The 13206-nt window shown below is 35.1% G+C and overlaps 1 protein-coding gene across 1 annotated transcript in view; it reads right to left on the minus strand.

Annotated features, from left to right (window-relative positions):
- The window catches only part of Drgx (Dorsal root ganglia homeobox), a 203101-nt gene that overhangs the window by 152109 nt on the left and 37786 nt on the right, over positions 1-13206 (minus strand). The window lies entirely within an intron of this gene.

Below are 13206 nucleotides of genomic sequence, written 5' to 3' on the forward strand. Positions count from 1 at the left end.
ATGTCGATAGGCGCTTTTATCTAATCAATTTTGCTGATGACACAACATTTGCTATAGCTGAGTCATCAATGGAGGATATGATTTTATCGGTCGAACTCTGTATTAGTGAAATGACAAAATATTGTCATTCCAATAAACTGATGCTAAATGCACAGAAAACAAAAATTATATATTTCAATAAGAACAATTTGATCGATAGTAAAGTCCTACAGACAAATAACTCCACTAAGTTTCTGGGTGTAATGATTGATAAATCACTCTCATGGTCTGAGCATATTGAAGGTTTATCTAAAAAACTATCCAAATCATACTTCGCAATTCTGCAATTGAGGTATGAACTTCTTTCTTTTCCTAGTTCCTTAAAATCAAATAATAATTTTGTTTCTAACAAATATATTACGAAATCAAATGCTATAAAGTTTCCTAGGACAACAAAATGGCATTAATCCCAGTTGACTCAACTATATAGAAACGATTCATAATGTTCCCAAAGCAATTGGTGAAATTTTGTAAAATTATTAGTAGGTACCAACGTATACAAAGTTTCCCAGAAACTGGTAAATTCGTAAAAACAGAAAAAATTCTCAAAATAATAATAAGTTTCTCAAAATAAAATACAATAATATAAGAATTGTGCACTTTCATTCAGAGATATTTCGAATAAACAAGTATCCACTAAGGCAGTGCCTGTGCGTGGGTGATTTACTTATTCCAAACATTGTCAATAATTAGTACACTTTAAAATCGGGTTCAGTTGCATTTCTATATAAAAATTATTCGTATAAAATTATGTATAATTCACTAAAATGTTGTAACATAATTATAGTAAATGTAATAAAATTAGGCTAATGAGCCTTACATACAATTATTGAAACATAAATATCATAACATAGGTAACGAACATAGTCAACAAGAATAAAATATATTGAATATTCTAATATTCAAACAATGAATGGACAGTCTTACGTTCTAAAGAAAGAATATAATGTTTAGTCTTTTTTTTGAAAGAATATATGTTCGAGACTTCTTTGTTTTCCGTCGGAAAAAAGTTATAAAATTTACTAGATAAAAAAAGTATGATTTCTGTGTCCTATTCTCTTTCTGGCTGGTTTCATTTATAGAGAATCATTCTCTCTCAGACGAGTTTGGTAGTTATGGCTGATGAGTGGGAGGTTAAATCTGTTTTTGAATTGTCTTATCACAATTTTATAGTAATAGTGCTGACGCAAATCAAAGATTTCCGTTTCTGCAAATAGTAGGTCGGGGAAATACCTAATTGGTTTGGAAGATATAATTTTCAAAAATATTTTTTGTATTACTTCAAGATTCTGCAAGTGAGCATTTGTTGCTGCCCCCCAAGCTAGAATACCGTAAGTAAGTCGTGTTTCCACTAATGATTGATAAAGAATTTTGAGATACTTGAAATCCATTATTTGCTGAAATTATTTGAACCTATATAGGAGAGAACGTGGAGTTTTACAGGCTTGCACCAGGTGTTTATCCCACCTAAGATGACACTATTATGCCCAGATATTTCGCATTATTGGCTCTTTTAATCGTAATAGTTTCATCCGAGCTTATATTAATTTGTAACTTGTCGTAGTCTGGGAGGCCACTGACATAACAAGAAAATGGAACGAAACAGGTTTTTTTCATAGTTTATTGAAAGCGATTTTTGTCCAAAACATTTAAATAAATTATGCAAATCTTTCTCTGCTTTTTTTTCAACCCGTCCCAAGTATCATCCTCATACATAACGACAGTGTTGTCTGCGAAACTGGAAACCGTACCTAAGCTATTGAAGGTAAGTATAGAGTTTATATAAATTATAAAAAGTGTTGGACCGAGTACGGTTCCTTGAGGTACTCCACATCTTATTTTTGATTTTTTGCTCAATGTTTCGTCTATTCTAACACATTGTTTTCTATTTAGAAGGTAAGTTTTCAGTAATTCAAAAGGTTTTCCTCTAAATCGTAGATCTTGCAATACTTCTTACATCTTCGTATGATTGACCGTGTCGAAGGCTTTTTGCAAGATCTAAAAAAACACATAGGGATGGATGGCCTTTATCCAAATCTTCATAGATTTTGGTTTTAACTAAGTGGATTGCATCTTCCGTAGATTTACCATCTCGGAACCCAAATTGTCTATTTGAAATCAAATTATATTAGGCGATAGTTACCTGGGTTTTTTTTACAGCCTTTTTTGGAAATTGATGGAAAATGACCCTCTATTAATACTTTATTTATCAGTTATTGATAGAGGGTCATTTTCCGTCAATTTTCAAAAGGTGGAAGTTAGGATTAAGTTGTCAAAAATATGAGTGTCTTATATCGTACTCGTAATAAAATCATTGGAAAAAACAATATACGACAAAACCAATGATATTCCTACAACTGAAATCATGAGGAAGAAATTGAATACTTCCGGCCATAACGTGAGCTGCTGTGACAAAACTATTCAGAATTAGATGAAGAAACTAGGATTCAGATTCAAAATAATGAACAAATATCAAGCAGTTATGGAAAGCAGAAGAATAGTGGAATTGCGTAACAAATACTTAGAACAAGTAACTAAATACTCGTATAGACAAGAATAACGACAAATTTTCTATTTGGACGAAACTTGGTATGACACTCACGATACAGTTACGAAAGGGTGGACTGATGGTTCGATAATGTGTACGCCTAACATGCCTTCAAACAAAGGATCGCGACTAATCATTGTGCAATGGGGAGGAAGTAAAGGCGGGTTCCAAATTTTTTGAAATTATGTGGAAAAAAACTTGAGGACTGCAATGTTGACTATCATGAGAATATGGAAGCTAATATTTTTGAGGAATAATTTGAAAACACATTGATCTCAAATTTGGATGCGAATAGTGTACTAGTTCTTGACAACGCTTCCTATCATTCGCGACAGCTCATCAAAGTACCGAATAAAAATTTGAGGAAAGATGAAATACTTAGTTTTTTAATGAATAACAATTTGTATTTTGAGGATTACTATACCAAAAATCAACTAGTTGAAATTTTACAGACAAAAATATTTGAAAAATTGTATGCCCTTGAGAGTATTGCTGAAAAGAATGGACACAGCATACTGAGACTTCCTTCCTATTTTTGTGGTTTCGATCCCATCGAGTTGATTTGGGGCGAATTGAAACAAATCATCAGGCATAAAAATAATTTTCAAATAATTCATAAGAAGGTAATAGTGTTAATTAAAGAAGAAGTATCTAATATTACTAAAGAATACTGAGAAAAGGATTGAAAGAGTAATTTTAGTTTAAAAAGACTATATGGAGATTGGAAACATCCATACGAATGATGGTAATAAATTCATTATTGATTTAAATGACGACAGTGATAGTGAAACAGAGAATATGGAAGAAGAATTATCAGAAGCTTTTGAAGAAAGTTAGTGAAGTGTTTTTGAAGCGATAGATTGTATATACAATGTGAGTAAGTAGTATTCAGAAGTATTTTCAATTATCACCCTGTTATTTGAATCCCTACTTTCCGAGTCACCTATATAAATGAAATATTTATTATATATATGTATGATCCAAAAATGACACCTAGATTGACGTAATCTTTTTCTCTTTTCAATTTCCAATATCCTTGACGGCTAAATGTATTGCTTTCATTACATCAATCAACATAACATAAAAATGTTCAACATGATGTAGGTAGGAAAAATTTCAATTATGGTGCTGGTGAGATAAACAAAGTGGAATTGAACATAAACAGATGATCTGTACATCTGAATGTTAAACATAAGTATATTGTTTTGAGTTTTCTTGTTTCGATTCGTTTCATTGTGGGTTTGTGACAGTAGTAGATTTTGTTTCGATTATTATAGATATCAGAAACTGATGAATGAGTGAAAAATAAATATTTTCGCCAACATTTGGCACAAGAAATCAGAACGATTTGTGAAAGCAGCTGAGAAGATTTAGTTTTATCATTCAGCTATGCACACTGCACAATAATCAGATCGGTGGATAATTTGATGTAGTGTTGTTTTCCATAGACCACCCGTTTGTTAGCCGTTTAATTGCGAGTATGACGACAGGCTTCCATCATGATGTCACGTATCAACTTAACTAAATTAACTTAATCAGAATTAATTTGCTGTTAATTTAACCGATGCGACCAACAGTGTACGTTATATCTAATTTGAAAGGAGACAAGTGGTTATTGCGTAAATCAATTTTCAAGATTGATATTTGAGTAACTTCTGTATATTTTAGTTGGTACCATATGTATTCGACACATTCGGATTGAGGATGGAGAGAAAGTCATTACAAATTTTCAAATGTATATTACATGATCGCTTTCAAGTATTGGACGAAAGTCTTTTTTTGGAAAGAGTATTTTATTGACATTTTTGAAGATTTTCAACTTCCACAATCTGAAGCATATAAAAATCGTAATAGAGAAAAACTTTATACACTTGTAGGTGTAGAAATTGCAAATTTTTCAGTTACTGCGTAAATTCAAAGTGTTTTTCACCGAGAAAAAGTTTCTATTTATCAGTAACTTGTATTTAATACTTTTGTTTATGAGAAACCAGTTGAGAAATTATTCAAATACTTATCTTAATATTTAGGGGGGTAAAGTCTCACCCCGTCTTCAGAATTGGAGTAAATCCAAAGAATATTGCAGTTTTTTTGTTCGTTTTCTTTTCAAAACATCCCCAATAAATAACAAAGTAGTTTTGAAATTATTAATTCATTTATATTTTTCAGTTTATGGAAAGTGAAAGAACCCAAAAAAAGTTGATACAAAGCAAATGATCACTTTCATTTCATTTATTTACTAACTTGAGGCCGGTTCAATTTTCGTGAATGAAAGTAACAGAAACAATATTTATTTATAAACAAACAAAATTATAAACCAGTTTTTCAAGAAAGTAATCAATGTGATTAACAAAATACAATGAAATATTGGTGGTTATAAAATCATCTCTACGTGTGGAGTCATTATAATCCGCTTATGAATAATTTTTGAATAGACATAATCCAACTAAAGTAAACATTTTTTCTGTTTCTCTACAGGATGTTCTGTATTTCAAATTGAACATGATTTGAATAATTATGAACACGATATCTATCTGAGGCACTTCACCCCATGAATTGATGTTATAAGACAACACTGTAGTATTCAAATCCAATTCCTTAGGTTTTTCTTTCAAAAATACACTGAAGCTTATCCTCGAATAAATATCTGAGTTCATTTTCAGTGCCAAACCTGGGTGCTCACAAATTCTTCATTTCTTTTTATGGAACTATAGACTTGTTATCCACTTCCAAATAGAGTACCCCCCTTATTTGTGAATTGTACGCATTTTCCTAATTTATTTGTAGAATTCCTACATTCCTACACGATAGAATATTCCAAATGCTTGCCGAAAACAACTACTTACTTGATGAAGGGAATTTAATTTGTGTGATTTTTCTCATAGATGACAATTATTGCAGATGCTTCTAATTAGTCCAGTTGTCCAGTTGCAGGATCTCGCTAAAATACATCGAGTGATCACCATCAGCATGAGACATGTTCAACCAAGATACCGTGCTCTGATACTCAACTAATTTCATTTCAATCAAGTTACACCGCATATACGAAATCTTTGAGTTAGAATCTGTTTCGACTGCAGTAAAGTACTCAAAAATCGGCCCGTATGTAATCACTCACATTTTTTGGACGAAAGCTTTCCAACACGTTGAACCAGCGGTTCATTGGAATGGCCAGCTGTATCACCTGATCTCAAATTTTTTATTTATTTCTGATAGATAAATACCTATGATCAAAAGTTTATGCTATTGAACCTTTAAATGTAGAAGATACTATCTGGTAGTCATAGCGATATTCATTTTGGTGGATTGGGTAGAGTGTACATGAGAATGTTCACTCCTAATTCATTCATACATGTCTGTATCTGTAGAGTAGGGAGGGTGAGTGTAGGCCCACAGCACTTAGGCCACATATGACCCATTCTACATCCTCCCAAGGAGTGGTCCTCCTTGGCCATCGTCCATCCTGTCCTTTCTAGGAAGGTGGACAGGTATCTGGGAGACATCTCCTTTATATCGTCAGGTGTAGACCAAGGCTTGCCGAACACACACTCTCTTATTGACGATAACTCTGGGCACTCGCATAGGACATGCCTGACAGTCTCATCTTCCTGTTCATACATCCTGCATAGAGGTGTGTCCACTAGCCCCATATTGTGGAGGTGTTTCCTTAGTTGACAATGAATATTACTGGAGTTTTTTCCCAACACCAAATCGTTATTTTTAACACCTCGACACGTGTTTCGATCACCAAGTGATCATCTTCAAAGAGGAAGATTAAAACTGATCTTCCTCTTTGAAGATGATCACTTGGTGATCGAAACACGTGTCAAGGTGTTAAAAATAACGATTTGGTGTTGAAAAAAAACTCCAGTAATATTCATTACTACACCAAAGGTTCCAAACAGTGCATCATTAGTTGACAATGGCTAGTCAGAAATCCTACTGTTAAGCGTATATTTTTTCTGGTCATCGCCAGCTTCTTAGGGTTGCCAAAGGTGATCCTGGCAAGATTGCATCCTTTGATTTTTTCATCCCATCTCTTCAGGGATTGAGCATGGGTGTGACGTTTGACAAGTTTCGCAACTGTCAAAGTCATTAGGCCGTAGGTGCCACTGGGTCCTGAAATTCTTAGTCCAGCCGTTTCCTTGGCTAAAGAGTCGGGCTCTTCAATCCAATTATCATCTACCGAGGCTTTATTATCTACCGAGGCTTTATTATCTATCGAGGCTTTATTATCTACCGAGGCTTTATTATCTACCGAGGCTTTTTTCATTCACACATGTGCTAGGCTGTTTTGTTTGGTCCATGTTATTGATAGGTATTCTAATGGTAGGATGTCGATTTTGGAGTTGTATCTCAGTCCATTTTTGGTCTTCTTGAGTACTGGATGCCACGTTCTTTCAACAAACTAGTTAACAACGAGTCTGAACTACCCAGCTCAAGGGTGGCACTACAGGAGTAAACATCCTCATGATCCAACTGATTTTCGCGATGAGAATATTCCCATAGATACCCCACCTCTACCACCCTCCACTAGTATAAATACGAGTGACCACAGAGCTCCCCAATCAATTGAGGAGCTCTGAGACTTTTAAATACTACCTATGTTATAACAGTTGGCGCCTACACCAATGGAGTTCTTCCCAAGTAGCGGAAAAAAATTCAGTACTACAAATACCATTCCTACTCGTGACTTCGGCCGTGAAAGCTTTTTTTCTCAAAGTATATCTGTTGTTGAATTGAATTTTATTTGGGTTTGACTTTATTCAGAAGTAGTATAGACAGAAGTAGTATAGACAAAAAACTTCCAAATGATGTATCGCATGATCTCAAATGCCATTGATAAAGTTATTGAAGATAGCTATTACTCTGTAGCGACTGTATTTCAAGCAGAAATTTATTCTATTGAATTTTGTGCGAAGGGATTGGAAGAATCCAACCTCATTCACAAGTCAATAAAAATATTTTCGGACAGTTTAGCAGCATTGGAAGCTCCTGGCTTCTACCGCGCAGAGTGTAAATTGGTAGCAAATTGCCAAAAACGACTCTCGATAGGAAGATAACATATAGTATCTGGTCTGGATTCCTGGCCATACTGGCCTGGAAGACAATGAGGCTGCTGACTCCTTTGCAGAAGAGGGTGCTGCAAGCAGCTGCTGTCTACTGTAGTCTGATTCTGCTGCTGGCAGAATCAGACTACAGTAGAAATGAACTACTATGTCTAATAGGCCTTCTTACAGGTCACTGTCATTTGAAATATCATATGCAGAGACTCGGACTGTCGGGAGACAGTATGTGTCTGTCACCTCTGTTTGGAAAATGATTGAACAGCAGAGCATATACTTTGTGCCTACCCCGCTGGGGACCGAATCAGGTTCTTAGAGTTTGGCAGAGCCGTTCTCTTACCATCTAACCTGAAAGACTACTCACCATACAAACTAATCGGCTTCGTTAGGACGCTGAGTTTATTTGGTCGAGTGTAAATATGTGTGAGCCACAATAAACCCTTGTGGGTCCAATAGACCCATCACTTTGGGCCTAATCTAACCTAGCTACTACTCATTAAAATTTGGTATATAAATTTCATGTCATAATTGAACTCCGTGAACGTAATTCAAGGTTTCTTTGAATTTTTTCATTATACGTTCGTGTAGTTTTATTTAATTCAGTTTCAACACACTAAGCTGTCTTGATTTAAAAATGCGCAAGAAAGACCAGTGATTCTCATTATTTTTTGCAGATCCGAGAATCAACCTCACTTCGTAAGATGAAGATTTCAACTGAGTTTCACGTGACTAGCCCTGAAAACTCTCCACTTCTGATTATCTTTCCAATAACGCCGTGTTATTTTTTCATTTGTACTTTCATAACATGTATCTTGAAAATAATTATCTCAAAGATCTGATTATTCCATAGTGATTGCAATATAGAATTACATTCGAATAATTTTTTATTTTCCTTGAGTTTAGCAACGCCATCTTACGACAATTATCTCTCAAATATGTTACGTACTCAAGAGTCAGTAGGGTTCATTTCAAAAGTAAATAAAAAGCGGATTCAATAACATTTGTCACAAATTCCATGCCGTTTTTCACATAGGCACACTATTGACTTCTAATCTCTATCGCAACCAATTCTGAACCTCAAAGCGAGCTTTTGATATGCCAACAATCTTTCAAGCCGGCGCCCGTGGCTCAGCACCCGGCGAGAGCATGAAAATTACATTGCATACGTATGATTAGGGCCTAATTCGTTAACGTGGAGGGGCCCACAGTAAGGGATATCCACTCTAATAGAATTACTACAGGACCCATATGATCAACTTACCGAATGTACGGGATGATGCAACCTACGATTCAGCGAGAGAGATTCCTTTATCTGAATATAACGTGTCAGTTGGGATAAAACATTGCGTGACATTCCGCACTTGAAAACTTTTTTGCAAAATGTATGGAAAGCTTCCAGAAAACGGTTACTCAAAAGCATTCAAAAGACTCTTTGAGAAATTTGAGTGTTATTTTCATTTATAATTAATAGGGACACTGGAAAAGGGCAATGCATTCATCTCAATTCGAAAGGTGAGACAGAAAGCAGAGGTTTGAAATTGATACTTTCTTCTGGTTTGTATCTAGAATATTATCACTATTTTTTATTATTTTATTTTAAATGATTGATATTCCACGTTATAGAGATGATTATTAAAAAAGGTAAAAAGTTGCTAAGGGCAGTCAATATATTAGGAAAGCAGTAGTCGTGGCTTGTTTTGAATTATGTTTTAAAAAATCTGTTTTAAAATCTGTGTTTCCATTAATCAGCTGTCGCCCCCCTACGAACGACAACTCTCAGAAGTTGAGGAACTTGTGCGAGCTAAGGACTAACGAGGTCTTACCTTTTAACGTGTGATTCCTAACACGGTTGCAGAATCATCCCAGCTTCAACCAGATAAATTCTCTCGAGAAAAATATCTGGTCGAGGAAGGAATCGAACCCACGATCTTCCGATCGTGAGTCGGGCGCACTACCACCGCGGCCAATTCCACAACTGGAATGTGGGACAACTTTTTTTGTATGAGACGTCATTTGCTTTGATTTTGCCAAAATCAAGAAATAAACAAATATGCATGGGCCAAATATTTATTTGATACTTACTTCCGACTAAGACCTCAAACATGTGATAGATATAAAGCAGTTTTTTTTAATAAAAATGATGTAAATGTATAATTTGACGCAGCTGCAGTAAGATCTTACGAAATAATCAATGCACAAATTCATATAACTTTCATTGTGGCTATGTTAAAATGATATTTGAAACACTCATTGCATTCACAATTAATAATTAATTACGAAGGAAACAATAAGGTATACCTAAGGTTGGGCACTGAAAATGAGTAACTTTTGGAACAGCAATGAAATACAGTGTGAAAAAAATTGAAAATTCCTCACCACATGAGTCTTTCTTTTCTCGATGTTATCAGCAATAGGTGTGCTCTTTCATGTATGTTTATGAAGTATGAATGGTTGAATAGCAAAATAGTTCAGTGAAGTTTGTTAAGTGGCATAAGTTGAATTGGAGTTACTCGATTGATGATCCAAAAGTGGTCGGCAGCAAAAAAGAGGTATTCAGAGATCCATAGGGATCCCAAACCAGATAAAATGCTTGTGATGGTTGGATAACCAAGGCTTCTTGGAAATACCAAACGGCTTGATTTGTCCGGGGCTTAATGGAAACTGCCAGATCTACAGAAAATCATCATGATTGAGAGATCTAATTGAGGTTATGATTGCCTATTCTTTTATTTGAGTAAGTGAAATATGAGAAGAATTTATTGTAGTTTCATCAAAACGTTTAAACAAATATCAGTAGGGACTGTTATCTCCTGCTAATATCAAAAAATGTTTGAATGGGTAATAAAAATGGACGATATGAATTTTAAGATCTTAAATCATTTGGTTGATCCATTAGTTTTAAAATATGTAGCTGTATCTGAAATATAATAATAAATGTTTGTTGGTTGGTTGGTAAGTGATAAACTTCTACATCGCTCAACCGATCGTGATGAAACTTGACATGTATGAGTAATTTTTCATAGAGAAGGTTTTTAGGCTATCAATTTTTCTGTGACTTGCCATTAGATGGCGCTGTAGAACAATTTTTTTAAGCACTGTTCTATAACGCTGCGAACGCCTAAATTCGTTGATTCTGATTCTGTCAAAATATTAAAACAGCAGCGATACAGCAACATAGTACTAGTATTTATATAGCTAATGATCCAGCTATTAACTATATTCAAAAGTTGTGTCCGTTTTAATGTCATGTGTTTTTGTAGCCCCATATCTCAATAAATATTTTTTCTACTGTATTGTGATATATACTGTAAGATAGAGAATTTTGTACTTTATACACCTCCATATAGCGTATTACTATATGACATCGGTTAGCGATTTTCGGACAAATTTCCTCTACGAATTCAAATTGAACCAAAGCGCTGTAGATACAGCCTGAAAAAATAACCGGACTGCTGCGCTTGATATTTCTAAGGCCTTTGACTGTGTGTGGCATGAGGGTTTTCTGACCAAACTTGGCTATGGCTTGTCAGATCATTTCTGTGCATGACTCTCCATATTCCTGATAGAACGTTCCATGCAAGTGGCCGTCGATGGATACCTCTCAAATACCTTTACCATCAACGTTGGTGTTCCCTAGGCATCCATATTGTCTCCAACTCTCTTTTTATTGTATATCAAAGACTGATTGAAAAAAAACAAAAATCCAATATATTGCTTTGCTGACGACAGCACACTTGTCTCGTCATTCTATTTGGATTCCAGGATATCGGCTATGCTTAATGAGGATCTAGAAGTGATTTTGAATTAGGATGAATGTAATCAGGTTCAATTCAATGCCACAAAAACCCAGGCACCGGTTTTCTCCAAGAAGATAGATGTCTCCGAATCGGATATAATAATGTCAGGTCAGACAATTCCGCTTTCTGCTTCGATAAGTTTGTTGGGGGTTAAAATGGACACCAATATGTCTTGGCACAATCATGTCGCTGGAACTGTAAAGGCTGCTTCTCAAAAACTCGGAACACTGTTCCGAAACAGAAAACTATATACACCTTAGCAACTTTTGATGCTTTATAAAGCTCAGATCAGACCTTCTTTGGAGTATTGTTCTCATGTATGGAGCTCTGCCAAACATACCCTGAAATTTGCTGGATTCCATCCAGAAAAGAGCCATCCGCCTGATTGGAGACACGAACATCACGTGCAAACTTAATAGCCTGGAACATCGAAGAAAGGTTGGTGATTTGTCTCTCTTCTATAGATACTTTCACGGGAGGTGTTCAAGTGGCTTGGCACATTTGATTCCACCAAGAGCGGTACATATCAGAAATACGCGACGGTCTGTGGCTGCTCATTGTTTTGAGGTTCAACTCAGTACACCTCGAACTTCACTGTTTAAGAACTCTCTCATCTAGATAACTGCGTTCATGTGAAATAAACTTCCTGAGAACGTTGTTCCAAATGGATTCCAATGTGAATCGCTACTTTCGCACAGGCACCGCTCGGAGAGCGCCTTAAGGATTTTTCTGTAGTGCCTATGTGTTGTCCTTGAAAAAATTATTTATATTACACCTGAGCAACAGAAACTGAATAGTGAACTATTTCACATTATTATGTACTGAGAAGAAGTAGCGTATACTTCATACCATTTTGTTGTTACCACTTCAAATTTTCTGAGAGTCTTTTAGCTGAACCATCACCCTGTAAAACTCCCTATCTGCATACACACTCAGTGCACTAATACCTACGTAGAAACCAGAGAGATGGGGAGAGATCATTTCCGATAGCTTCAAGCCGGTGGGTGGCAAGATTTAATTTCGTTACTTTTCTATCTCGCAACATAATTGGTTAATTATTCGTTAATGAAAATTTCTGACTGCATTCATAATTTTCAGTAAATCAGGTTTTCTTTTGTTTTCAATTGTTTTGGGGGCAGTGTGTATTAATTTGAGAGAAGTCAAATAAAAATTGAAAATTCCTAAAATTTCATATACAGAGTGACCTACCACTAAGGAATAACGCCTGCTAGAAATGTATTTGTGATACATTGTGTAAATTAAGTACAGGATGGGCAGTATAGCAAAAGGTGTTTTCAATATGCAATAAGCAAGTTATAAGTTATTGTAATGTAATTAAAAAAATATCGAACCAAAAAGCAAATGTATGTTTGATTGTTATAGGTGATTTCAAATGTAATGCATACAGTGATTCGTCCGATTTTGAAGAAATGAAATATTTACGTTCGTGTTTCAATCTCCATCATGTAGTAATTAGCCAACTCTAGGGCAAAATTTAACAACTTCATTAATGTTTCATGCTGATGAAGTCCCTTTTGGTATTAGTTAATGATATTGGTTGTTTCAAAAGTTTTGTCCGTTTTTATGAGTCTATACTGTAATATCTCAGTAAATACGCGCCCTTTGAGTCAGTGTATTTTTGCCAACGTAACACAAGTCGAATAATTCCATTAACTTAAAAATTGTGTACACGGGATTCGATGAAGTCGACGAAAGCTGTTTTTGCCTGATCCTGATTGGCGAAGATTTTACTGGTGAT

This window comes from Leptinotarsa decemlineata, unplaced genomic scaffold, assembly GCF_025532065.1.
Source record: "Leptinotarsa decemlineata unplaced genomic scaffold, Ldec_3_MD MMD2_tig00001393_RagTag_RagTag, whole genome shotgun sequence".
Classification (NCBI taxonomy): Eukaryota; Metazoa; Arthropoda; class Insecta; order Coleoptera; family Chrysomelidae; genus Leptinotarsa; species Leptinotarsa decemlineata.